Raw genomic sequence first — 24227 nt, forward strand, 5'->3', positions numbered from 1 at the left:
ACAACTCTTCTGTTGGGAGAAGTTGTGTTTTACTTCACTTGAAGAAACTGAAAGGAGTTTAAACGAGGTAATAGCATTGAAATTAGTTTAAAATAAAAACTTAGTCCATAAAAAAAAAAAAACACCAAAAAACCAAACCCACAACATTTCATTTGGAATATCACTTCTCAAGGGTGTTTCAATTTTCTGTTTGCACTCTGAACTGTAGAAAACTTTCAGATTAATTTTATTGCCTGTAAAACAAAAGAGTCGAGGTCCTCCTCTCAGTCAGTGCCATTTTTACTCAAAGCTGTGATTTTTCTTGTGCCCTCTTGTCAATTAGTGGCAAACGCTTTGTTTTTCCAGCCTTGGTAATTTGAATGTGGGGTGTTGTGTGTTTGGAGTTATATCTAGAACCTATCAGTAACAATTAGCAACCATTTTTGTTTTCCTGTGAGTACTTCGTGAAACTACGACAGAGCACAGCTGTGCTGATTGAAATTAAAGCAAAAGGCTGCCTGAAGTTTGAGACAGTTTTTTTTTTCCTTTCCCCTCTCTCGTCCTCATGCTTCAGTTTTCCAGGCATATGATCCAGATGGTTCTCTTCAGATTCAAGCATGTGCTCGAATTCTAAGCTAAAAAAGAAAATCAACTGTAATAAGTGGGAAAAAATATTCCTAGTTATGTGGAAAGGAAAAGAAAATATATAGCACCAAGAACAAAGTAAGCAGCAAGAATCTTGCCTCATTGTGGGAAATATCTATAGGAGCATGAAAACAAACTAATTGGATTGTGATAGACAAATTGGACTTTTATGTTGATGAAAATACTTTATTTATGGAGATGAGCAAACAAAACTCTTCCAGAATCTAGCATGTGTATTTACCCTGGTAACTGAATTTTTGCATGCTTTTTTCCCAACTGCATTTGGTATTGAGAATTGATGAAGTTCATTGGCAATGAGCAAATTAAAGTTTTTACATGGCTCTACTTCTTAGATGCAAAGTATTTTCTTTGGGGAAAAAAAAATGAAGATCAATACATTTATAAATCTAAGATCAGTGCACTTAAATTATGACTGCTGGGGAAAAAAAGAGACCAATTGCATTCTGTAAATTCTTTAAAGTTTGGTGTTTACATCCCATCTTTTTGTACCATAATTTAATATGCTTTCTAATGAGGAGATAATGCATTCAGCTTTGGAAGCAGCTGAGGGAAGGATTGCTGCTTTATTCTCCCACTTCGTATGGTTTAAGGTGTGTGTGTTGCTATAAAGGGAGCTCATTTGTCTATGGTACTGTAATGGTGAACACTTAGGGGTCTCAGTTGCAGTGAAAACTGGGGAAACATCAAACAAAACAGAAGTAGAATGTGTAAAAATGGCCATACTGAAGGGATTCATTTGGTAACCTGATGCAGACAATGAGAGTGCATATAAAAGTGTTCATAAAACCAGAGGTGGATTTAATCAGGAGAGTTACCAGAGCGAACACAAATGGTCAACTCAAGTCCACATTTCAGCCAAGCAAATAATAAACCCTTCTACAACAGTGGCATCCATCTCAACAGGTTGGTTCAGATCAAGCACAACTAGTGAATGTTGGCTCCTGTATACCCATATCAAGGAGATTTAAATAGTATGTTAGGAACAAGTTATTTACCATGAGGGTAGTGAAACACTGGAACAGGTTACCTAGGGAGGCAATTTGGGCCCCTGGAGATATTCAAGGCGAGGTTCAACAGGGCTCTGGGCAATCTGTTCTAGTTGAAGATGCCCCTGCTTACTGCAGAAAGGTTTGGAGGTCCCTTCCAAGCCAGGCCACTGTATGATTCTGTGATGTCCTTTATGTTCCTCAGTGCTGTCAAAGAAGTGTGGAGGCAGATGAAACACTGAACACAATCTGGATCTTTCCACTGTCATGTGACTCCACCCACTCTAGTGAACTCTTGGACTAGGTTGTGAGGGTGCAAGTTGAAGAAGGAGGCTTTGTAAGCCATGACCCGAGAGATGGCATGGCTGATTTTAGAAACCCCAGCTAACCTCATTTACCCCTTGCAGAGCATCTCCACACTGTGCTTCCCAGAACTTTTGACTGAGGTGCATGGGAAGACTTTAGAGCTTTGGTAGTAGCAGTAGGTGTTGGAAGCACTTCCTCTGATGCTTCAAGTGAACACAGTTCCTCTACCCTTCTGATTTGAACAGCTCAGAGGTAGCATAGCCTTTTCAAACAGAGCTGGGGAGATAGGTCAGTGAGAGCAGGACTGGATTAATCCAGCCAGTCTGGGTGAAGTTGTCTGTCTGTGACATGAAGTCATAAATAATAAGAAAAACAGGAGCCTGAGCTGCAGCAGCTGATGCAGTGAGGGTGGTTTGGCAGTTCTGATGGAAGGTACTTGTTGATTATTCATTTTGTCTGATTTTCATATTTATGGGTCTGGGAAATTTAAAACACACTAAATTAGCCATAGATGATGTTAACTAGCCTTTTAATCAAATAACAGTCCTGTAAATGGTATTATGTAAAATGAGAGGCCGTGTTTTAACCTTTCCTTTAGAATAAAATAAGGCATTATCATTTTTATGTGCATGCTGCATAATGACTGCCAAGGGTGAGGTTTTCAAAGCCATTTAGGAGGCATTTATTCTGATGAGTAGCTCTTGCCCTAGACAGCTATTCAAACCTGTAAGCTTCCTCTTAGGTGCTATGGGCCTTAGGAGGGACAGAAAGGGATCTGGGGGTGCTGATTGATACCCGCCTGAACATGTGCCCAGGTGGCCAAGAGAGCCAGTGGCATCCTGGCCTGCATCAGGAATGGTGTGGTCAGCAGGAGCAGGGAGGTCATTCTGCCCCTGTACTCTGCACTGGTTACACCACACCTTGAGTACTGTGTTCAGTTCTGGGCCCCCCAGTTTAGGAGGGACGTTGAGATGCTTGAGCGTGTCCAGAGAAGGGCAACGAGGCTGGTGAGAGGCCTTGAGCACAGCCCTATGAGGAGAGGCTGAGGGAGCTGGGACTGGTTAGCCTGGAGAAGAGGAGGCTCAGGGGTGACCTTATTGCTGTCTTCAACTACTTGAGGGGTGGTTGTGGCCAGCACCAGAACAAGAGGACAGAGCCTCAAGCTGTGCCAGGGGAGATTTAGGCTGGAGGTGAGGAGAAAGTTCTTCACTGAGAGAGTCATTGGACACTGGAATGGGCTGCCCGGGGAGGTGCTGAGTCGCCATCCCTGGGGCTCTTCAAGGCAGGATTGGACATGGCACTTGATGCCATGGTCTAGCCTTGAGCTCTGTGGTAAAGGGTTGGACTTGATGATCTGTGAGGTTTCTTCCAACCTTGGTGATACTGTGATAGAATCAGTGACGCTTTGGTGATCAACAGGAATTTTTCTTCCTTTAGTAAATCAGGTGCAGAAACTGCACATTGGAGTTGATATCAGAATTATTTAACTTTTCTCTGCCATTCATTCAAATGTTCACTTTTCACTTCATTATATGTCTACAATATTACCATTTTAGATGATCCAACTGTTTGTGGCTACTAGCATGAAGAGTCATGTCCAGGATACTACTGCAGAAATTTCTACAGACCTTTTCATTTCTCCAAGCGTTAGTTTGTTCAAGTAACTATGAATATCAGGTGACTCAAAAAAGTCTCAGAGGAGGAGCAATACCAGCTTATTTTAGATTGTTCTTTGCAGAGTAACTCACCAAGTAACAAAATGCGGTAGTTGTCCTTCAGATAATGATATGAATCAAATCAGCATCAAGTCTGTTTTTCTGAATGTAACAGTCTCTTGACAGTCAACTTTGCAACCTATTTAATATTCAGTGCTTATGTGACAGGGGCAAAAAAAAAAAAAACAACCCAGTATGCTTTCAGGATTTTTAAATACATTCTTAAATCCTGCTTATTTTGCTGCTTTTTATCTGTGAATGGCTGTAGTGGAGGGCCACACAGGCCCAAATAGGCTTACATATGCCTTGCCTGGACATGTTTTCCTGCCCAAACATGTTTTTCTGCCCAAAGCAGAGGCAAACACATTAAACGGGCAAAAGGGGCACAATAAGCCTGGTGCCACAAGGTCTGGCCTGCCCAGGGCCCAGGTTGCATAACACATTGTGTAAGTGGTTGTGTAAGACCACGCGCTTAGCTTATGGTCCATCGGGTACAAGACCCATGCTATCTCCATCTTTGGGGGACTAGACCTGTGGACCCTTCCCAATGTGGTGTGTTTTGGCTGACTGCCAGAAGCCTATTGGACGATATCGTGGCCAAAGGACCATCAATCTTGGCCCACATCTGACAAATAGGGCAATCCAGGTAAACAAGGTGCTCTTGCCACTCTCTCCGCTCACCTCTCGCTGACTACAAGCTGCCTGGGGCCACTGCCTTTGTTCTCTTTACGTGATCCTTTGTTCCATGACACTCTGCACTGATCCAGTGTATGATCCAACGAGGCGCTCCGGCCAGCTGCCGCTCCAGCCCGCTGCATCAGCCCCATCGTGTCCGTGGAGTCTTCTCAGACAGCGTGCCCCAATTCGAATTGAACTATTAGCTCCATGAGAAATCAACCACGTGGCTTTCGCTGTATATATTTTGGGACCACAGATACTGAGACTTCCAACTATCTGAACTCTCTTGATTCAAGTTGCTAAGGAATTTCATTACCTTCACCAGCGGCGCTTTATGCCGCAAGACTCTCTGACCAGAACATTTCTAGAGCTTCTATCAAGTTGCTTAATTCGGCTGTAAATAGACGTTCTGTAAAATAGTTTCACCAACTGTATACAAAGAATTTGTGTGGGTTAGCTGTACGTAAGTTTGGGGGAAATTCTCTTGGTATATATTAATAAATTATTCAATAACCTTCAAATCATAGAATCAACCACGTTGGAAGAGACCTCCAAGATCATCCAGTCCAACCTAGCACCCAGCCCTATCCAGACAACTAGACCATGGCACTAAGTGCCTCATCCAGGCTTTTCTTGAAGACCTCAAGGGACAATGACTCCACCACCTCCCTGGGCAGCCCATTCCAATGGGAAATCACTCTGTGCAGAACTTCCTCCTAACATCCAGCCTATACCTACCCTGGCCTCATATCTCACCCCAAACTCAGACTCAAACAATGGCTTCCACAAAAGATGAAGAAATATATTTCTCCAACAACACTTAATATAACTTTTTCAAAGCTAACTCCCTAAGTGTTACCTCTTCTAAACTGGGAGTTTCTTGAAAGTGTAAATATATGTGGATGACTTGAAAAGGGCAAGCGTGCAAAGCCTTAGTGCTGATCAGAATTAATGAGTTTACCAAAGCATTTATCTATTTGTGCTCTTCCTTGCACAGGGTTTTCAGGTATTTTGGATTCTCTATGCTTATGCCATGAGATGTAGCAAAAAAAAAAAATCCTTCTGTAGTTAATTTCTCTTTTCCATTAAACTTGTTGCACTACCTGGCAACTTCTTAAGTGTTAGTAAGGATTTAGAGGAACTAGTGCACTACTTAGGTGGAAATAGGAGGCCTTATTAATTAATACTTCTGCTGTTAGCAGTTTTTGGGGTGTTATTAATATAGAAGAGTCTCAGAGTCTCTTACTGTTGTAGAGGGGTTTGCATTGGAATGGGCTGCCCAGGGAGGTGGTGGAGTTGCTGTCCCTGGAGGTGTTCAAGTGAAGACTGCATGGGACACTTAGTGCCGTAGTCTAGTTGACTGGATAGGGCTGGGTGATAGGTTGGACTGGATGATCTTGGAGGTCTCTTCCAACCTGGTTGATTCTATGATTCTGATTCTATGAGTCTGCTTGGAAAGAGTGGCAAGAGCACCTTGTTTACCTGGATTGCCCTATTTGTCAGATGTGGGCCAAGATTGATGGCCCTTCGGCCACAATTTTGTCCAATAGGCTTCTGGCAGTCAGCCAAAACACACCACATTGGGAAGAGTCCACAGGTCTAGTACCCCAAAGATGGAGATAGCATGGGTCTTGTACCCGATGGACCATAAGCTAAGCGCGTGGTCTTACACAACCACTTACACAATGCGTTATGCAACCTGGGCCCTGGGCAGGCCAGACCTTGTGGCACCAGGCCTATTGGGCCCCTTTTGCCCATTTAATATGTTTACTTCTGCTTTGGGCAGGAAAACATGTCCAGGCAAGGCATATGTAAGCCTATTTGGGCCTATGTGGCCCTCCACTACACTTACGTGCAGCCTTTGAATGGGAGAATCCCTGCCTTTGAATGGAACACAAAGATCCTTAGGACAGTGTAGTCTTGCACAGAATTCAATGAATGTTATTTTTGTAATGTACAAAATGAGATCTTATCTTTGGAGGCTGAATGTGGGGTTTTTCCCAATCTTCCAAGGTGTAAGATGTTACAAGAGATGCAGCGTGACAGACTTGCTTTGAAATAGTGTTTCCTTCCTTTAAAATCTGGTAATGATGTCATGGCATAATTTGTAGCCAAGGTACTCTATAGCTGACCAGTTGTTGCTTGCAGTTGCTCTTCTGATCTAAAACTTGAGCATATTACAGCAAGAGAGGGTTGCATATCAGGATGATTTAGCAAGACTGTGAAAACTTTGAGAGTTTTTCCTCTTCTCCAGTCAAAGCAACGGTCACATTCACAGTCAAAAGCTATGTGGAGGTTAAAGTTTGGCAGTGATCTGCAGAATCGTGCTGCCTGGAAAGAAATGAGAAAGCAGAAGAAAGAGTCTGTCCTCTGTAACATGAATCCAGAGGGTTCAGAGAATCACAGACAGGTATGAGTTGGAAGGGACCCCTAGATATCACCCAGTCCAATCCCCTTGCAGTGAGCAGAGACATTCCCCATTAGATCAGGTTGCCCAGAACCCTGTCCTGCCTGATCTTGATCACAGAATCATAGAATTGTCAGGGCTGGAAGGGATCCCAAGGGTCATTTAACTCCGACTCCCTTGCCATGGGCAGAGGCACCTCCAAGGATGCAGCCTCAACTAACTCTGTGGGTACCCTGTCCCAGTGTTCTGCCACTCTCATGGTAAAGAACTTCATCCTAACATCTAATCTGAATCTACTCTTTTAATTTAAAACCATCACTGGATTAATCTCTGGATCTCTGTGTAATTCTTTTGTTTTCTGTAAATACAGACTTATGAAGTTCTATGAAGTCTGTGTGAGATGTATGCAACCTTCTCCTTATCCCTTCTCCTACGTGTTACATGCTTTTCCAGCAGGTCCAGAGGCTCTCTGTGCAGTGTTCCCAGTGCCCACTGCACCTGGTTGGCAGCTGAGTGCTGGTCCTGCCACCATTTTCTAGAGAGCCCCTTCAGAAGGCCTCTGTTCCAGCTAAATTCTATAGTCATGGCTCCATGGTAGCCACAGGAATAATATCAGAATAAATACTTAAAACAGGCTGTAAAAGTTGTGTTACTGTCTAAATGCTTGTGAAAACGTGTGAGCTAATCCTCCCTTAGACTGTAAACATAGAATTCTCTTCCCTGCACAGTTATAGCAAAGCATATAGGCAGCTTATTGCAACTACCACCTGGCTTTAGAAGCTGCTGTAATACAAACAGTGTTAATAATATCTCTCTGCAATAAAAAGCCTGGTGAAAATATTTGTTCATATCATATGTTGTAGGAACAGCGACTGTTTTCTTTCTCTCTGGTATTGCTCACTAGGTGTCCTCACAGCATCAGAACTCATTGAATAGTTTTTAAAACCAAGTTTGGAAATGGCTGAATTTGCCCAATCCTGAAGGATTATGAGCTAGAAAGAGAAATTAACGATGTATAACCTTTTTTTTTTCTGGGAGATTAGGAAAGGTAGATGGAGATGGCCAACTTTATATCCATTTTTACACCCCAGATTTAAAACCATTATGGGTTTTGCTGGCTTTGAACAGAATCCATACAGGCTACTGAGCTAATATAAACAATGAGTTAATGTATAAGGTAATATAACAATTTTCCAACAGGAGAGATAGAAGTGTGGAGTGATTAACTGAACACAAACAAGAATGTAAATGGGATTTTTGTAGCCTTAATATTGCATGACCATATTTCAGATAAGCATATAGAATACAGGATTGATGGTGGTCTCAAATCAAACTTGTTAGTTCTCCAAGAAAATGTTCTGTGTTCCTTGGAGGTAAATGCAACAGATTTACCTGATAGTGGTTGAATAACACTTTCTGTAGGTCTCTGTTTTCTGATTAGTGATTATTTACCACCAGTATTAACCAAAACACCTCCCACTGTAAGGCAATGTTCTTTTGCTTGATTTAGTGTCATTTGTTATCCTTCCTGGGAGGCTAGTAACTGTCTTTTCTTAACTAGTTTGTTAACACAGATACTTTTTCAGTTGTAATACCAAAACTGACTCTGACATTAACTAATTTAACCTCCTGTACAACACAGGTCATTAAGTGTTCAATGAAAAAATATAAGCCGTCATGGGCAGTTATGTCCAAAGCTGCTTGTTTCGGAAAGCCTGGAATGTACCTTTGGTTTTTGGCTCCAGCATGTTGCAGCCAGCTAAAGGCTAATTTGGCCCTTCCTAGAGATTCATGCTAAACAAGTGTTGGGGGTTTTGTTTTGGGGTTTGTTTGTTTGTTTTGTTTTGTTTCTGCACAGGACCTAGGAAGGGAGTTGCTATAGAGCTGATAGATTGGCTCAGTACCATGCAGAATCACAGAACTTTAGAGGATGGAAGTGCCCTCCAGAGATCATCGAGTCCAACCCCCCCCTGCCAAGCAGGATCCCCTATGGTAGTTTGCACACAAACACACCAGGTGGGTTTTGAAAGTCTCCAGAGAAGGAGACTCCTCAGCCTGTCTGGGCAACCTGTTCCAGTGCTCTGTCACCCTCACTGTAAAGTTTCTCCTCATGTTGAGGTGAAGCCTTCTGTGGTCCATTTTGTAGCCATTTCTCCTTGTCTTACTGCTGCTGACCACAGAAAAGAGCTTGGCCCATCCACTTGACACCCACCCCTCAGATATTTGTATACATTGATGAGATCTCCTCTCAGTCTTCTCTTCTCCAAACTAAACAGACCCAGGTTTCTCAGTCTCTCTCCATAGCGGAGATGCTCAAGTCCCCCAGTCATCCTCATGGCTCTCTGCTAAACTCTTTCCAGTAGGTTCCTATCTCTCTTGAACTGGGGAGACCAAAACTGGACACAGTATTTGAGGTGTGATCTGACCAGGGTAGAGTAGAGAGGGAGAAGAACCTCCCTAGACCTGCTGGCTAAACTTTTCCTGATACGCCCCAGGATGCCATTGGCTCTTTTTGCCCCCCACTTTATTTGCATTTCTTTAAAAATGACAGGAACTGTGCTTTGGATGGCCTGTTTTTATTGGAGACCATCTAGCCATAACAGAGTGAGGAGTAGTGTAGAATTGCCTTTGCTCATGTTCTTAATTATTTAAACTGATCCAATTGTTTTGACAGTTACTCCCTAGAAGTGTCATCAGTAAAACATAACACCCAAACAGTTTTTCTGTGGAGCAGAAGTGGAGTAGCAAATTAACTGGGCCTTCAATAGATGTAACTAAAGCTTTGGCTGAGAGAAAAAGACTGACATTTACAAAACCCACAAACAGGCATGGGTTTTGAAACTCAGTAAACAAGTCCAGCTCAGAATAGTGAAAAATGAATGCTTTACTGGGAGATAAGCTATTGGATGGACTACTTGTCTGTAGTGGCTTTTTAAGACATGCTTACTTGTCTTTTTCTTTAAGAGCTAATTCACAGATATACCTAATTTTAAAACACCTGGCATCTTAAAGCAATTATGCAAAATCTTGTACAGAAATAGAAGTGGCAAATGTATGTACTCGTTGCGAGATACAGTTACTGGAAAATATCAGAATATGCAGTGAAATAGCAGTACCTGGAATGCAGTTATGTAAAACCAGAATTTATAATGGCTGATCATTTAGTGGTGAATATGAGTACAGGGAAAAAGCAGTGGCAAATCTGAGGTGCAAGTAGTGACTCGCCCTATCTTAGACCAGCACTGGCACCACCACCTGCGTTGCTCGGCAATGAAGTTTTAGTTACAGTTGAAGCCCGTGGAACAACAGGAAAAGATCAAAGGTCAGGCAGAGAGGATTTATATAGAAAATGAATTTTAAAAAGGCAATTGTACACAATACGGCTATGAATGTTGGTATGGACTATATCTATGCAAAGTGTTTTATCTTGGGAAGCCTAATCTGCCTAGGTTCTTACCAGAGCTAAAAGGAGGAGATGAGCTTCTGCAGGGTCCAGTCAGATTAGATTTGTGTGCTTACTACTCACCCACAGAAGTTTATCTTCACTCACCAGAGGAGACTTCTGTCTTCCCGAGCATCGTGGCTCTGTCTGTGTGATGACAATTGGCCTGGTGCACACAATCCCAATTTAATTGTCCAAATTAGTGGAGGAAAACATAATCGTAACACAAAAATGCCCAAGAATAACCCTTGAAAGAAATTTGGGCAAGCCATTAGCAAATAATACTACCTCAGTAATGGTTGCAGATGAGATGTCCTAAAGAAGTAACGGATGGGTTTCATGTTTTCTGAACTCCTTTAGAGTAGGTAAGTGCTTTGAGATTACGCTACAGGGAAGTGCCCTGCGCTGGCAGGAGAATGGACTTGCCTGATACAACGTTATTGGCTGTTTTCTAGCACTTGGATGTACATTTCAGCACATTTTGTGCCTTATAGTGGGTCTTAAGTGTATGAGTGGAAAAAAATAAATCAGGTTCTCTAATAAAGGGCTTTGGCAGAGACTGAAATTCTCCTCTGTGTTTGTATCAAAATCAATATTTTCAAATGTCACACATTTTTCTGGAAGGAGTGAATGTGGCACACAATTTGGCTACTGCAATCCTAAACAAGGTTGGGAAGGGAGGAAAATGTTGTCTGTGAAGTTCTAGGACAGAGGGATCTTGATCTAGAATAAGACCAAGTTATTATTTGCATGCCCTGCTAGAACTGCAGTGTTTCAAAACATAAATGGAAGGAAAAGGAAGTGATAGCTACATAACAGCACTATCTGCAATATGCCTGTCTGGGAAAGGAACATGGAAGTTGTAGTGATCTGAAGAACAAATTAGAGTTCACAGTCAAGATGCTGGAAAAGGCTTAGAAGGGAGACGTCAAGTAGATGCAGACTGAAGAAGTGGTGTTTGAAGGCCAAGCATAGAGAGACAGATTTAAAAAGAGAGAAGAGTAAGTCTTCAAAACATGCATGCATTGCTATGTCAGTAAATACAGATGAAAGAATGATACTGAGCAGTTGCTGCAGCAGCTGAGTGTGCATTAGCTGTGTTCTGAAAGGAAGGCAAATTCTGTCTAATGTTCTGTATAGCTCAAGGACTCTGAGGAAACAAGCACTGGGCTATCTCACTGGTGCCCATCTGTGCTGCTCTATTCATGTCAGCATTCTCAGGCATTTTGAAATCCACTAGTACCTTCATGGCGGCAGAATCAGAGTTTTGCCTAAATATCCAGGCTCCTGTTCAAAAACTGGTGAGTTTTTAAGAGGTAAATTTGCTATCTTCTGTTCTATATTGTGCCCAGATGTTGTTTCCTGCAGGCTCTGCACCTTCATTATCTGCTACAGTGACAACACGACCTGCCTTTTCAAAGCAGAAGGTAATCAAGTCATTTATTTTCTGTAGATAGCAGTATTTGTACATAATTGCTTGCAGATCATAGAAACTTCTCCATGGGATTTCTTTTCAATATATTTTGATTTCTAAAGTACACTTGCATTAGTGTCTTCTGAACAAGTTAGCTCAGCTCTTTTTAACTGCTATTCCACTTGGAAAACCAAAGGAGAGGCTGGACATGCAAGAATGGCTTAGTTCCCCATGTGTGTCTGTGATTGCTGACAGTGCAAAGAGCAGTCTCCACTGTAATTTGGGAGGGTTCCCTAGAGCTTCTTTAAATCCTAGATGGCAGCACACCTATTACAGTATCATCTAACAAATGAAAATTGCCAGAATGGAACATCTGTGTGGTTTCCAGTACCTCCCGTGTGAGAAATACTGCTAGACAGTGGCAGAAGAAACTAAGTGCCCAGTTCCCTGACTGTGAGTATAAAGTGTTTATGCCTTTCTCTGTAAAGATCTTGCCTCACATCTGACATCAAGCTTTTGTAGTCTCTGCTGGTGATGCACCGGACATGGCTAAGGGATCTCTCGAGTGACGTAGGTGAGACTGCAAAGTGCACCGTAGACAATGGTGATGAGAGAAAATAAGACTGTATTACTTCAACTATGCCATTTTTCACTGGGCATGTGCTGGTGTGCAAGAGCTGGGATGTGGGGTGATGGTATAATTATGCAGAAGGAAGGTAACTACTAGACAAAGGCACTACCACCCCTGAACTGATGTTCTGTGAAGTACAATTGTGTGGTTAAAGAACATTTTAAAAGAAGGGCTCATACTTCTAAAAAGACTGAAGAGAAACAATTTACAGAGAGAGAAATTGGACAGAATGCTGGGATATACTTCACCTACTCTTGTAATAATGGTACTAAAGTCTTTTATGGTTGCAAAGAGTCACAAGATGTGCCATTTATCTCCTGAAAAAGCACAGGGCTTAGTGATTCTATCCCACGACATTAGAAGAGAGACTGCCAGTTCCAAATATGCAGAATTCTGGGGTTTCCAAAGAGTGGTTGACATTAGTGCTTGGTTGTGTTGTCTGAGAAAGTCAGATTCTGAAGTGGTGGATAATTTTGGAGAGAAGCCCATGAGCTGTGTAGGCAAATGGACAGACATGTTTTAATTTTTTTTTTTCTGCAGTGTTTCTTCTGCTCAAATGCTAAATGATGTAGTTTTGGGACCCATAATGAAATAAAATGCAACACTGAAGCCAGAAATGAACACTTCACAAATTGCCAATATCATTGTCACCGTGCTTAGGTGCAGTGAATCATTTTTCCTCTCTTGCTCTTACTATGAATCCATAGCTGCCTTAGAGCACTTTTATTTCCTCTTAGCTCTGCTATCATTTCATGAAATGGTATCCCTTATTCCTCAGCCTTTCTGCACTCTAACCTATCTGTAAGAAAAGGAAAACAACCTCTCTGACACACCTCTGAACTGGCCCTTGATGCTTTGCTGTAGGTTGCATATTTCATTGGACATGTTCGAGCGTGTCCTGGTTTCCCAATGTGACAAAGAGGCTCGGTTATGTTTGCGGTCTCAGGCATATGTTGTGACACATATTTGGTTTGATAGATATTTACTGTGACCTGTGTTATTTGGTTTGAGTTCCCCTTCCCCTCTCTTTCTTTCCCCCTTCCCCTCTCTTTCTTTCCCCCTTCCCCTCTCTTTCTTTCCCCCTTTCCCTCTCTTTCTTTCCCCCTTTCTCTCTCTTTCTTTCCCCCTTTCCCCTCTTCTCTCTTCTCCTCAGAATAGATTTTTTTTTGCCTTCTTATGAATAAAGTATGCCTGTTTCACACCAAAATATAGTTCTCCTCATATGTTTTGCAAGGCTTGGTGATGCTCTGTGGTATCTCTTGATACACATAATCTCTAAGTGAATGGGTCTCCATGCCAGTATCCACACTATCATCCAGAGTTTGGTGTCAGTAGTCTGCTGCTTTAACCTACGGTGTACAAAGACCTCTTGTGTAGCAATTGGAGAAACATTGATGACAGCAGTTCAGTGACCTTTCTTTTATAATCAATAAATCATTTTTGCACAGAAGAACACTTAATTTTAACCATGATCCAAAACCTCCACCCATTTGTCATTACATTAGTGATTAAAAAAAAAAATATTATTGATCATTAAAAATCCACTAAAAAACAAGCACGGAATCCTCTGAGAGTTTTGGTTACTTGAAAAGAACCAAAGGATCTAATTCTATGTGGTGTAATATGTTGTTATTTTCCAGTATAGATAAGATAGCAACAGGCTCATTAGGGTGGTGCTCTTTCTCATTTCAGGGAAGATGCTCTACCTACAGACATCACTTTGATTTCTCTGTGCCTCTAAATTCTTGCCATTGGACTAGGGAGAAGTTTTAATGAGCTACCTGAAGGGAGACTGTAGCCAGGTGTGGGTTGGCAACCAGCAATAGAACAAGGGGACACAGTCTCAAGTTATGTCAGGGGAGGTCTAGGCTGGATGCTAGGAGGAAGCTCTTCAGAGAGAGAGAGTGATTGGCATTGGAATGGGCTGCCCAGGGAGGTGGTGGAGTCACCATCCTTGGAGGTGTTCAAGAAAAGCCTGGACGAGGCACTTCGTGCCATGGTCTGGTTGATTGGACAGGGCTGGGTGCTAGGTTGGACTGGATGATCTTGGAGGTCTCTTCCAACCTGGTTGATTCTATGATTCTATGATCTCTGTATACGTGCAGTACACTTATGGGTAACATTTATGATCTTTTATTTTTCCATTTCAGTGTAATTTGGAACCCAGTAAGGGTTTTGTTGAATTGTTTATTATGTTAGAGGTGTCATAATTATTATTGGAGATTTGGGTTTTTTTTCTCACAGGAAGGATTTTCAATTAGTTATTTCCTTTCTATGTTGAAGTCAATTGAGATGTGTCCAATTTAATTTCTTTTGGTTTCATGTTTGCTGCTGATTTGGAAAATTAATTATTGGATTACTTCAGTAATAATGATACAAATTTGGCATGTGCATGGAGAACTGGTGAGGAAAGACAGGGTCTGACTGCTGTACATTTGTGAGGATGCAGGGGAAGCGACAAGATGGCAACAGACACTTGGACTAATTGAACACTTTATGAAATCAAGGGTAATGTCATTGTTGACTTAGAGATGGAACTGAGTCATATTTTGATGGATTCAAATTTCTTGTCCCTAGGGCTTCCTGATTGGCTTAGTTTGTGCTTGTTTGGAGGTCAGACACTGAGGATATAGCCTTAAAAAATGCAAACAAACAGGAAGCAGATGAGGACATCACTGAATGTGTTGTTTGAGAAGATCTGGTATGAGGCAAGGACAAACCTGATTTCTGATATTTACTGGTTTTCTGTGACTTGTGAATCATCTCTGTGAATTTATAAATCAAAGGCAAGTAATTTTAAATGGGAAACTGTTGATTGATTCCTCAAGTTGTTCCAGACAGGCCCCAAAGACATTAGAAACTGTGGCTGGCAAAATGATGAACAATGATTGCTTAAAATTCTATTTAGAAATTAGCTTTGTGGTGTACTTTGTCTAGCTCTACTTATTGAGTGTCTGGGCAATGTACTTTACAGCTTCTGTAGCCCTAATGAATCACAGCATGTTATTAAAAATCAGTACTGGCTCTTACCATCTCTCATCTCCTAATTGTTTTGTGGCATGTGACAGGTGTGGTGCTTCTGAGGGGCTCAAGCAGTTGCTACTACATTGAATCCACCCTTGGTTTTTTGATGTATTTTTCTACAGAAGAAAAGGAATGTGCTGGTGTAAGGCTTGTTGGAATGTTCTAATAAGAGAAATTAGATCATTGACATCCCTGTGGGTTTCCTGAACAACCCAGACAGGGAAGAGGAGGAGAGAAACATTATGATGAAGGAACTGTCCTAGCTAGTTCAGCATAGACTTTTCTCTCAGCATTGAGATGAACTAGAGGGAAGTGGCTTAGTAGCTAAGGCATGTGAAGTACGTAAATAAAATTCCAGATGTATGGATGAGCCAAATTTAGGAAAGGCATGGGAAATGCATATATGTGCATATATATCAAAGCACATATCATATACACAAGCCTATTGTGTATAAAATGGAATGTATAAATAAAACATACATGTATGTAACTATATTTATGAAGTGTAAGGGATAATGAGAAAGAGAATCAGCTCACATGCTCTCTGCTTTAAAGAAAATTCATTAAGTCAAACTTTTCTCAGGTTCTGAGAATTCCCCAAAGAGGGAGAATTGTGACATTAGGATTAGATGGTGACACATAGATCCCTCTCATCTGTGGGATCAGGAAATTAAAGCCACGAGCACGAAAGAGCAAAATATTTTCACACAAGTAGTTCTATCCCTCTCAGGAAAGCTTTAATCTTGTGCCTAAGTCTCTGTGAAGTCTGTGAGATCTGTATGATAATGATGATGCATCTCCTGATTATATTATGGCACAGAATAAACACAGGGAAAAGAAAGGCGGCTTCCAAATGCAAATACATCTGAAGAGCTGTCCAAGGGTATTAGCTGTCAAATCCATAACTGTTGTGGTAGTCCTGATAGGCCCAAAATTGGCTTATACATGTCCTGCCTTGCCTAGGCATGTTTTTCTGCTCCACCAGAGAGGCAAGCATGGGAAACGGACACAAAAGAACCTGGAGCCATAGAGTCTGGCCTGCCCAGGGTCCTGTGGTGTAAGGTACACACACTTAGCTTGTGCCTGCCTAGTGCAAGGCCTGTGCTTTTCCCAAATTAGGGAAAAGCAAGCCTGTGGCTTTGCCTGATATGGTAAGGTTTGGCTAACTGCCATCCTGATTGGCTGTTCTGTGTCCAAAGGGCAATTAATCTCAGCCCACATTGATAAAAGGAGATAGGCAGGTGAACAAGGTGCTTTTGCTTCCCTGCTTTGCTTCCCTGCTCTGTGCCTGCTCTCTCTGCTGTGCCCAGCCCTGCTGCTCTTGCACACTGCCTTGTTGCTTGCCTGGTAAACTCCACTGCCGCAAGTTACCGGGAGCAGACCCTGGATGTCTGCATGTGATCAGCCTGCATGGCCAGCGTGACATCGTGCTGAGACTGCACCACATCCTGCTTCTGCACCTGAAGGTCCTGCTTAGCAGTCCTGGATGTATATACAGATTGTCCAGAAGCAGCCAGCAGACAATATCAGAGATTGTCTGTGTCCTTCCCCAGAAGCCAGGAAGATTCAATCCTCAACATCCAACAAGACAGAATCCCCTGAAAGCATTTGAGCACTGTCTGGACTGTGGCCAGCCCCAGCAAGGGCAATTATAATTTGTGAGTAAATGCTGAAATGTCTCTTTGCAATTCTCTACTGCCTTCTGCCATAGAGCAGAAAGAGCTTGAGCCCAGCTACTGGGCAAGCAGCGTATTGACCGCAGGCAGCGTTTGACCATGGGAACCTTCTCTTCCAGTTCAGTTAATAGAATCATAGAATCAACCAGGTTGGAAGAGACCTCCAAGATTATCCAGTCCAACCTAGCACCCAGCCGTATCCAGTCAACTAGATCATGACACTAAGTGCCTTGTCCAGTCTTTTCTTGAACACATCCAGGGACAGTGCCTCCACCATCTCCCTGGGCAGCCCATTCCAATGCCAATCACTCTCTCTGTGAAGAACTTCCTCCTAACATCCAGCCTATACTTCCCCTGGCACAACTTGAGACTGTGTCCCCTTGTTCTGTTGCTGGTTGCCTGGGAGAAGAGACCACCCCCCACCTGGCTACAATGTCCCTTCAGGTAGTTGTAGACAGCAATGAGGTCACCCCTGAGCCTCCTCTTTTGCTGGTTATTACTAGATGTAGATATTATCTACAGAATGTTTCCATGACCGTGTAAGAACCGAAATATTACTAAAATTAGTGGTTGAGGGTGGCAGAAGTTCTGAGTATCAAAATCAGTAAACAATATTAATTTTGGAAAATATCATCTTGCATCAATTAATTTCCCCTCCACAGCAATGATTAGCTAAAAGGTAGCTATGCAATAACATTTCCTGAAGCTTTAGTACAGACTGTGAAAGCTTGTTAACATTGTTTCAGCTCTGTATTCAAAATTAAGTGATAAGGAGCAAGAAGATGGACAGCACATCAGCATGGGCATCACTACACTGACAGGGGAATCAATTAAGGGAAAATGGAAGGTTATTATGTGCATGTACAGATTATTTGGTATAACTACAAACAGAAAAATCTGAGGGGTGAGTAGTTTGGTCTGGAGAATTCCACCAACAAAGGCATCCATGGCTGACAACTACCCTTTTGGCATCACTCTGCATAGAAGATTTGAGGAGAAGGATAAAGTATCTTTCATCTGACTTTCAAATCTAATGGAAAATTCCTCCAGTGTGAATACAGATGTGTATATCTTGAAGCACTTTTGTAAGCCTTGAGAAGAGATTTCTCTTGCTCTCTCTAGGAGAACCAGCTGCTCCTTCAGGAATTTTTTTCTTGAGGTGCTTAGTAGTAATCCATGCTTCTTTTCGTGTGAGGTCCCTTCCAACCTCTAAAGTTCTGTGATTCTGTGATTATTTTACATTCCTTCAACCATACAAGGTCAGCCTAGGTAAGAGCTGTGTTTTAAATCCTCTTATGTCTTTAATTTTAAAAATTATTTCCCTAAGAACACTTTAAAACCTGTTTTTTGAAGCTAAGGCAGTCCTACAGAGAAACACAATAGATCTGCATGATTGACACAAGTAATCTGCTTCCTGTGGGACTGTCCCTGCCCATTCTTCCTTCTGCTGAGTTGATGTCATGTAGCAGGCAAATGGGTTAAAAAAATGACTTCATACTATAAATGGTCTCAATCTGCATATTCCACTGGAGCAAAGCTTCAAAAATCATCTTTTCACTTCATCACAATGGTGATGGCTCACTCATGCTTTGAAGAATTACCCCAAGAACAGGATTTTATCTGCTGGGATCTGCAGGTAATGAAGTACAGAAAAATGCAGTGGGAATCCTTTTCACTGACTTGTGTTAATATTTACTGGGTTCAAAGCAAATCACGTGAGATATTTACACTTTGTTCTGTAAATTGATGCCTTTTGATACAATCAGGTGTTAGAGCTTTCCTTCTCTGAACGAGGTTTAAAAGGGAAAAATGTGACCAGCATGTTTCTGCCACTAAGAAAATCTGGCCAGTTTACTTACTAGCATATTGCTGTATTTTCCTGAATCAGATGCAGAACATGCAATATTCTGCACATTACAGTGTTTATTGTACTAATGCTGACTACCTTATTATGCTATAATCTTCCTGAAATAATTTGATTTTACACTTGGCTGGTTTACCTCAGCAAATTAAGTAAATGGGCTAAGAATGAAGATGGGTAATAAACTGTTCTCCACACACGAAATGAAAATTAACTGGTGTTCTGAGGTAGCTTGGGATTTAGCACTCCTTTGTAAACATGTCCTCTGAGTTTTCTGAATCTGGGAAACACTGACAAACGAAGGTCAGAAAACCTGAAAATCACAGAATGTCAGGAGCTGGGAAGGACCTTGAAAGATCGTCCAGTCCAGTCCAGTCCCCCTGCCAGAGCAGGATCTCCTGTACCAGATCACACAGGAATGCATCCAGATGGCTTTTGAATTTCTCCAGAGAGGGAGACTCCACAACTGCCCTGGGCAGCCTGTTCCAGTGTTCTGGAACAGTGAAAAAAATCCTCCTCATGTTTACACGAAACTTCCTAAGCCTCATCTTCCACCCACTGCCCCTTGTCCTGTCATTGGACGTCATTGTGCAGAGCCTGACTCCCTCCTGGCACTCACCCTTTACATATTTATAAACATGAATGTAGGTGACAATGCATCACAGTTTGATTTCTGATTTTCTATGCAGACTGTGCTCGTGTAGAAGATTTCTATTTATTTATTATTTTCTATGACCATTTTGCTTTTAAATGAAGGTCAAAGACCTCAGCTTAGCCTGACTTAAAGCTATGGGCACATATTGCACTTTTAATGCAGTCCATGGGAGGAAGTGTAGCATGTCATACTGCTGTCTTTCTAGAACAATAATTTAATCCAAAGGGCAATAATCCATCACCTCTGAATAGGAAAGGATCACAACCCAATTCAGAGCATTTCTAGCAAGAAAAAAAAAAAGTCTTCATATTTGATTTATGAGATGAAAATGAATTGATGAGAAGATAATGAATAGGATTTCAGACCACAGGACAAGAGTTGAGGTGAGGTGACAGTATCTATACTGTGTATCAGCAGCCATTGTGCCCTTCACAGAAACACATCCCCACTTAAAAAGATTTATTTTGGGGGGGGGGGGGGGTGTCTGCTTATGTGGCTGGGGGATTTTTTTGTTGTTGTTCTGGAGTTTTTGGTTTGTTTGTTTTAAAGCTGTTTCTTTGGGTTTGTTTTGGATTTTTATTGAGGAGGAGGAAACAAAAGAGGCTAAGGTCCTTTAAGGCTGTGTCCTTAAGAAGGATGCTTTTGGCTAACAGTTTCAGTGACTGCATGCCAGGCAGCAATGGGGTCTTGCAGCAGGGCTGCTTCCATTGTTGGCAGGCAGGAGGTTTGCCTTTCTGTTATGGAGACGTTTTGACTAAATCCATTACTGAAGTGGATGAAGTGGCCCTAAGACAAGGAACTTCTAGCATGTGGTATGAAAGTTACTGCTTCTGGTACCTTCAATTGACAAATGATTAGGTGGCCCTGGAGGAGAACAGCAAGCCCAGGAAAATCTGAGCACTGTAATGGAGGTAAAATGAGGCACATTAGTGCAGAGGTAACAGCCAGAAGGGAGGGATGCCATCTCTCGTGCACTTCTCTTCCCTGGTTTGGGCAGCAAGGAAATGTGTTTGTGTGTCCACGACCTAAGTCAATTTTACATTGGAGCATTCCTCAAATATTAGCTGGACTCACAGCTTACAGAGCCAAGAAGGAGAGGAAACTGATCCTTACCTACAGAAATGTGCCAGCTTATGTTTCCTCTTTGTTCTATTTTGTACCCTTGCCACAGAATGAGGTGTTCTATGTGAATTCCAAGCTAAGCACTAGATTTCAAAGACTCCCTGGTCCTGGAAAGGTAGTTTCATGTGCATCTTCTATTTTGCTAAAGAGTGGTCTATTTGAATTTATGAAAGTCTATATTATAATATATGCTATGTATATATGCTCAGTCTTGTTACTGTGTTAGTAAGTTTCAATGTATTAGTTAACCGTAGGAGGTGTTATGGACATTTTGGGGAGTGCTTATTCTGTGAAGCTGCCTTCTGCATCATGTTGTTTGGCTTGGTTTCCCATCCCTTTAGGAAACAAAATGCTAAAAATGTTTTCATACCATGATTGTAATTATGTTGTTATTTCTTTCCTTGTTGAAGCATGACATTTAGAAAATCTATTTTTAGAGATGAGAGTGAGAAAACATGCTTTATTGAAAGGAGTAGCATGGATGTATCATCATGAGTTAAAATGTATAGCAGCTGAGAGGTTTTGAAACATGACAGCTGTAACACAGAGTTTCCTGCAGAGAAGGATTTATGAAATGCTGCAGGGGGCAGGGAAGGATACACTACAATATGGCCTTCCCTGCAGAGAGATTTTTTGTCTTACAGAAATCTAATCTAAAAATGCCTCGCCTTTAGAGGCATCTAAAATGAAGCACACCTCATTTACCTGCAGCAAGTGTCTGGATTCTTTGCTTTTCCCCAGAGGAGCACAGGGAAAAACCTGAAGGAATCCTATAAGCCTCACATTTGACTGGCTGCTCTGGAATCTACTAAACTAAGCCTAGACCTTCATGTGGAAATCCTGTTCTCTGCTGTGTTTTTTTAAGTTGGTCTTTTTCTTGCAGGTAGTTGATTCTTCTGTACCTATTTGACTAAGCAGCTAGCTCAATGTGACCACTGCATTTTCCTGCACTGGAGCAGCTGAAGAAGTAATGCCCTCCGTGGGAGAGCAAAACAACCAAGGTGGGAAGATATTACCAGAATTTTAACCCAACTTTATTTACATCCAATTATTTTTAAGAAGCATTTGAGGGAAGAAAAAAATCAAGCTTGTGGGTAGAATGCCCTAATGACATTTCCAGTTGCATGTAGTAGGTCACTCCTATGATTGCCAGAAATTCTGTTGCTAAGCAAAGACCTTCTCGTTTTTCCTGTTGCTGTCAGGACATACTGTTAGGACATTCTTTACTGCGGTTTCAGTCCAATTTTGAGTGTTAGAATTAGGTCTCTTAATCCTGCTGAACTGCTGCAGGCCATGGTGCTGTTTGTAGTTGTGTTGATAGTGGAGGCTGTACACAGATACCCAGGTGAAATACATGATCTGAGTTGTTTTGTCTCCTTGTTCCTGGGCTCTGATGTCAACTGAACACATTGGGAGAGAAAGATCTAGGAGCTGCTCAAACTGTCTTTCTAATTTGCCCCTCTCTTAAGTCCACAGTAGAGTGACCCAGCCTGCAGCAAAAAGCTCACCTCAGAGGGACCCTGAGGATTTCCATCAGGACAAGACTCTATCGCTGTAAGTAGCAATTTGCATAGGTGACAACCAATGGCTCCAGAGGTCATCCCATCATCTGAGAGTAGCACATACTGGGTTTGAATGTGCCATTTCAGTCATCTCTAATCAAGAGTTACCAGCTAACCTCCTGATAGTTAGTTGTTCAATGTTTCACTGTGCCACACTGCAAACCCACAACTTTGAAGCTAGAGTAAAGCAAACCAGGTAAAGTTTGTTATTTTTTTCAAGGTGGAGAGGGGGATGTGTAGCTGTGAGGAACATTAAGAAGGCTTCTTGCATCCATTTCACAAGTGCATCTGGGCAAAGGAAAATGACAAAAAGAGACACTAGAAAAGTCAAAGTAGGCCAAAGAAGGATTTCTTCTAGGAATATCGATGTTGCCGCACTGAAACAGGTGTGTACCCCAATGGAGTATTATGATTTTCTTTGGCCACTGCAAGCAAAAGTGAGTATCTAGGAATTTATACATAGCTGCATGTATACAGAGATACCACTGCTGCTGGAGATCAAAGAACATACTGTTGATGCCTCTTGCAGTAGTGGTACCTGGGACCCAAGAGACTTGCATGAAGGGTGTTGAGATGGGCTCGTTTACTGAAAGGTTTATGGTTGAGATCGGTCCACAGCTGATGGATCATCTGGTTAAAGTTGCTCTTAGTCACAAATAAACAAAGGGAATGATAGAAAAAACCCAACCCAAACTCCAAAACTCTAGGCAGCATCCATCCGGGAACAGCAGGAACAGGACACCAGACAAATGTCCTCCTCTGTGGGTTCTCTTCAGTTCAGCAGACTGTGATGATGAGGATGATGATGATGATTCGCTTGAGTTTTTCATGTGTTTCTTCTAATGTATATATATATATATATTTTTTCATGAGAACTCACACAAACACCTTCAGATTGCCCCCAAGTAGGATGTTGTTAGTGCTGATTGGAGTGTGCTGATTAGCTGCCAGTGTAGCACACTGATTGGTTGTGACTTCTGTGCACAGAAATTATTGGATAATATTTGCCAAGGAATTAAATGTCTCTTAACAGCTTCCTTGTGCGCTGTGCTTTGGAGTTTTCAGACATACATATATGTAGTAATCTAAGAAGGGAATACAAGGGGGAAGCAAGGAGAGGAGTGATTCTTATGCCAGTGGTGCCTGCGGTACTTGAACATGAGAACCTGCAATAACACCATCTTCAGGACTTGCAAGTGAAAGTCTATGAAAGCAATGATAAGAATACAATAGGATGGGAAGAATAAGGGAAAAATATTGACAGAGGTCAGGGAAATGTTGCCTCAGTGGCTTAGGTAAAAGATTACAGATTTGTAAACAGTATACCCTTAGACTTTCTAAGACTAAGGCACTAAAACACCTAAGACACATCAGAACAAGAGAGATATGGCTTTTATTATATCTGCATCCTTGAAAGTAAACAGATGCATCTGAGAGGCAGCTTGAGGACATTTGTCACAGCTCAGTTCAGCAGAGCACTGAAGTGTAGGGATGTTTTTATCCATATTCTCAGCTGGTGTTCCAGTGCTCTGTGAGGAGACTCTGTGTTCACAGGGGGAAGAGAGCTATCGGTGATAGACAGCATGTGTGTTGGTTTCTATCATAAATCTGTTTATGTTGTTTTCCACTCATATCAGGCTTCTGCAAGCAGAAATGCCTGGAAGGGCAACATTTTTAGTGGCTGTGTAGCAGTAGATTTGGATACTATAAAAATGGCATGTGTAGTAGTAATCTGAGTAGATGAACCTTTGTTATGCCTCATTTGTAGGTAGATTAGTCATAAGCAGCAAGGATGCTACAAGAATAAACATTTACCTGGGGATTGCAGGGATATCACAGAGGCACAGCATGGTATTGCTGACAGGGTAAGAGCATTAGTTTTGCACTCCTTGGATGTCTGACATTCTTGGTGAGTGCTCAGACACTTTGCACAGAGAATCATAGAATGCATCTGGTTGGAAGAGACCTCAAAGATCATCCAGTCCAACCTTTGACCCAGCACTGAAAGGTCAACACTAAACCATGTCCCTAAGCACCAGGTCCACATGCCACTTCAACACCTCCAGAGATGGTGACTTAACCAACACCCTGGGCAGATCATTC

The 24227-nt window shown here is 41.9% G+C and overlaps 1 long non-coding RNA gene across 2 annotated transcripts; it reads left to right on the plus strand.

The window, feature by feature from the left end:
* On the plus strand, positions 1–22884 carry LOC135178322 (uncharacterized). 2 transcript variants are annotated; one of them, XR_010303477.1, is made up of 4 exons: positions 1–67; positions 21446–21563; positions 22032–22116; positions 22345–22884. It is a non-coding gene; the product is annotated as an uncharacterized LOC135178322 (long non-coding RNA). The 2 variants fall into 2 exon arrangements; XR_010303473.1 differs by having other exon boundaries at positions 22039–22116.
* The last annotated feature ends 1343 nt before the right edge of the window (positions 22885–24227 follow it).

This window comes from Pogoniulus pusillus, chromosome 1, assembly GCF_015220805.1.
Source record: "Pogoniulus pusillus isolate bPogPus1 chromosome 1, bPogPus1.pri, whole genome shotgun sequence".
Classification (NCBI taxonomy): domain Eukaryota; kingdom Metazoa; phylum Chordata; class Aves; order Piciformes; family Lybiidae; genus Pogoniulus; species Pogoniulus pusillus.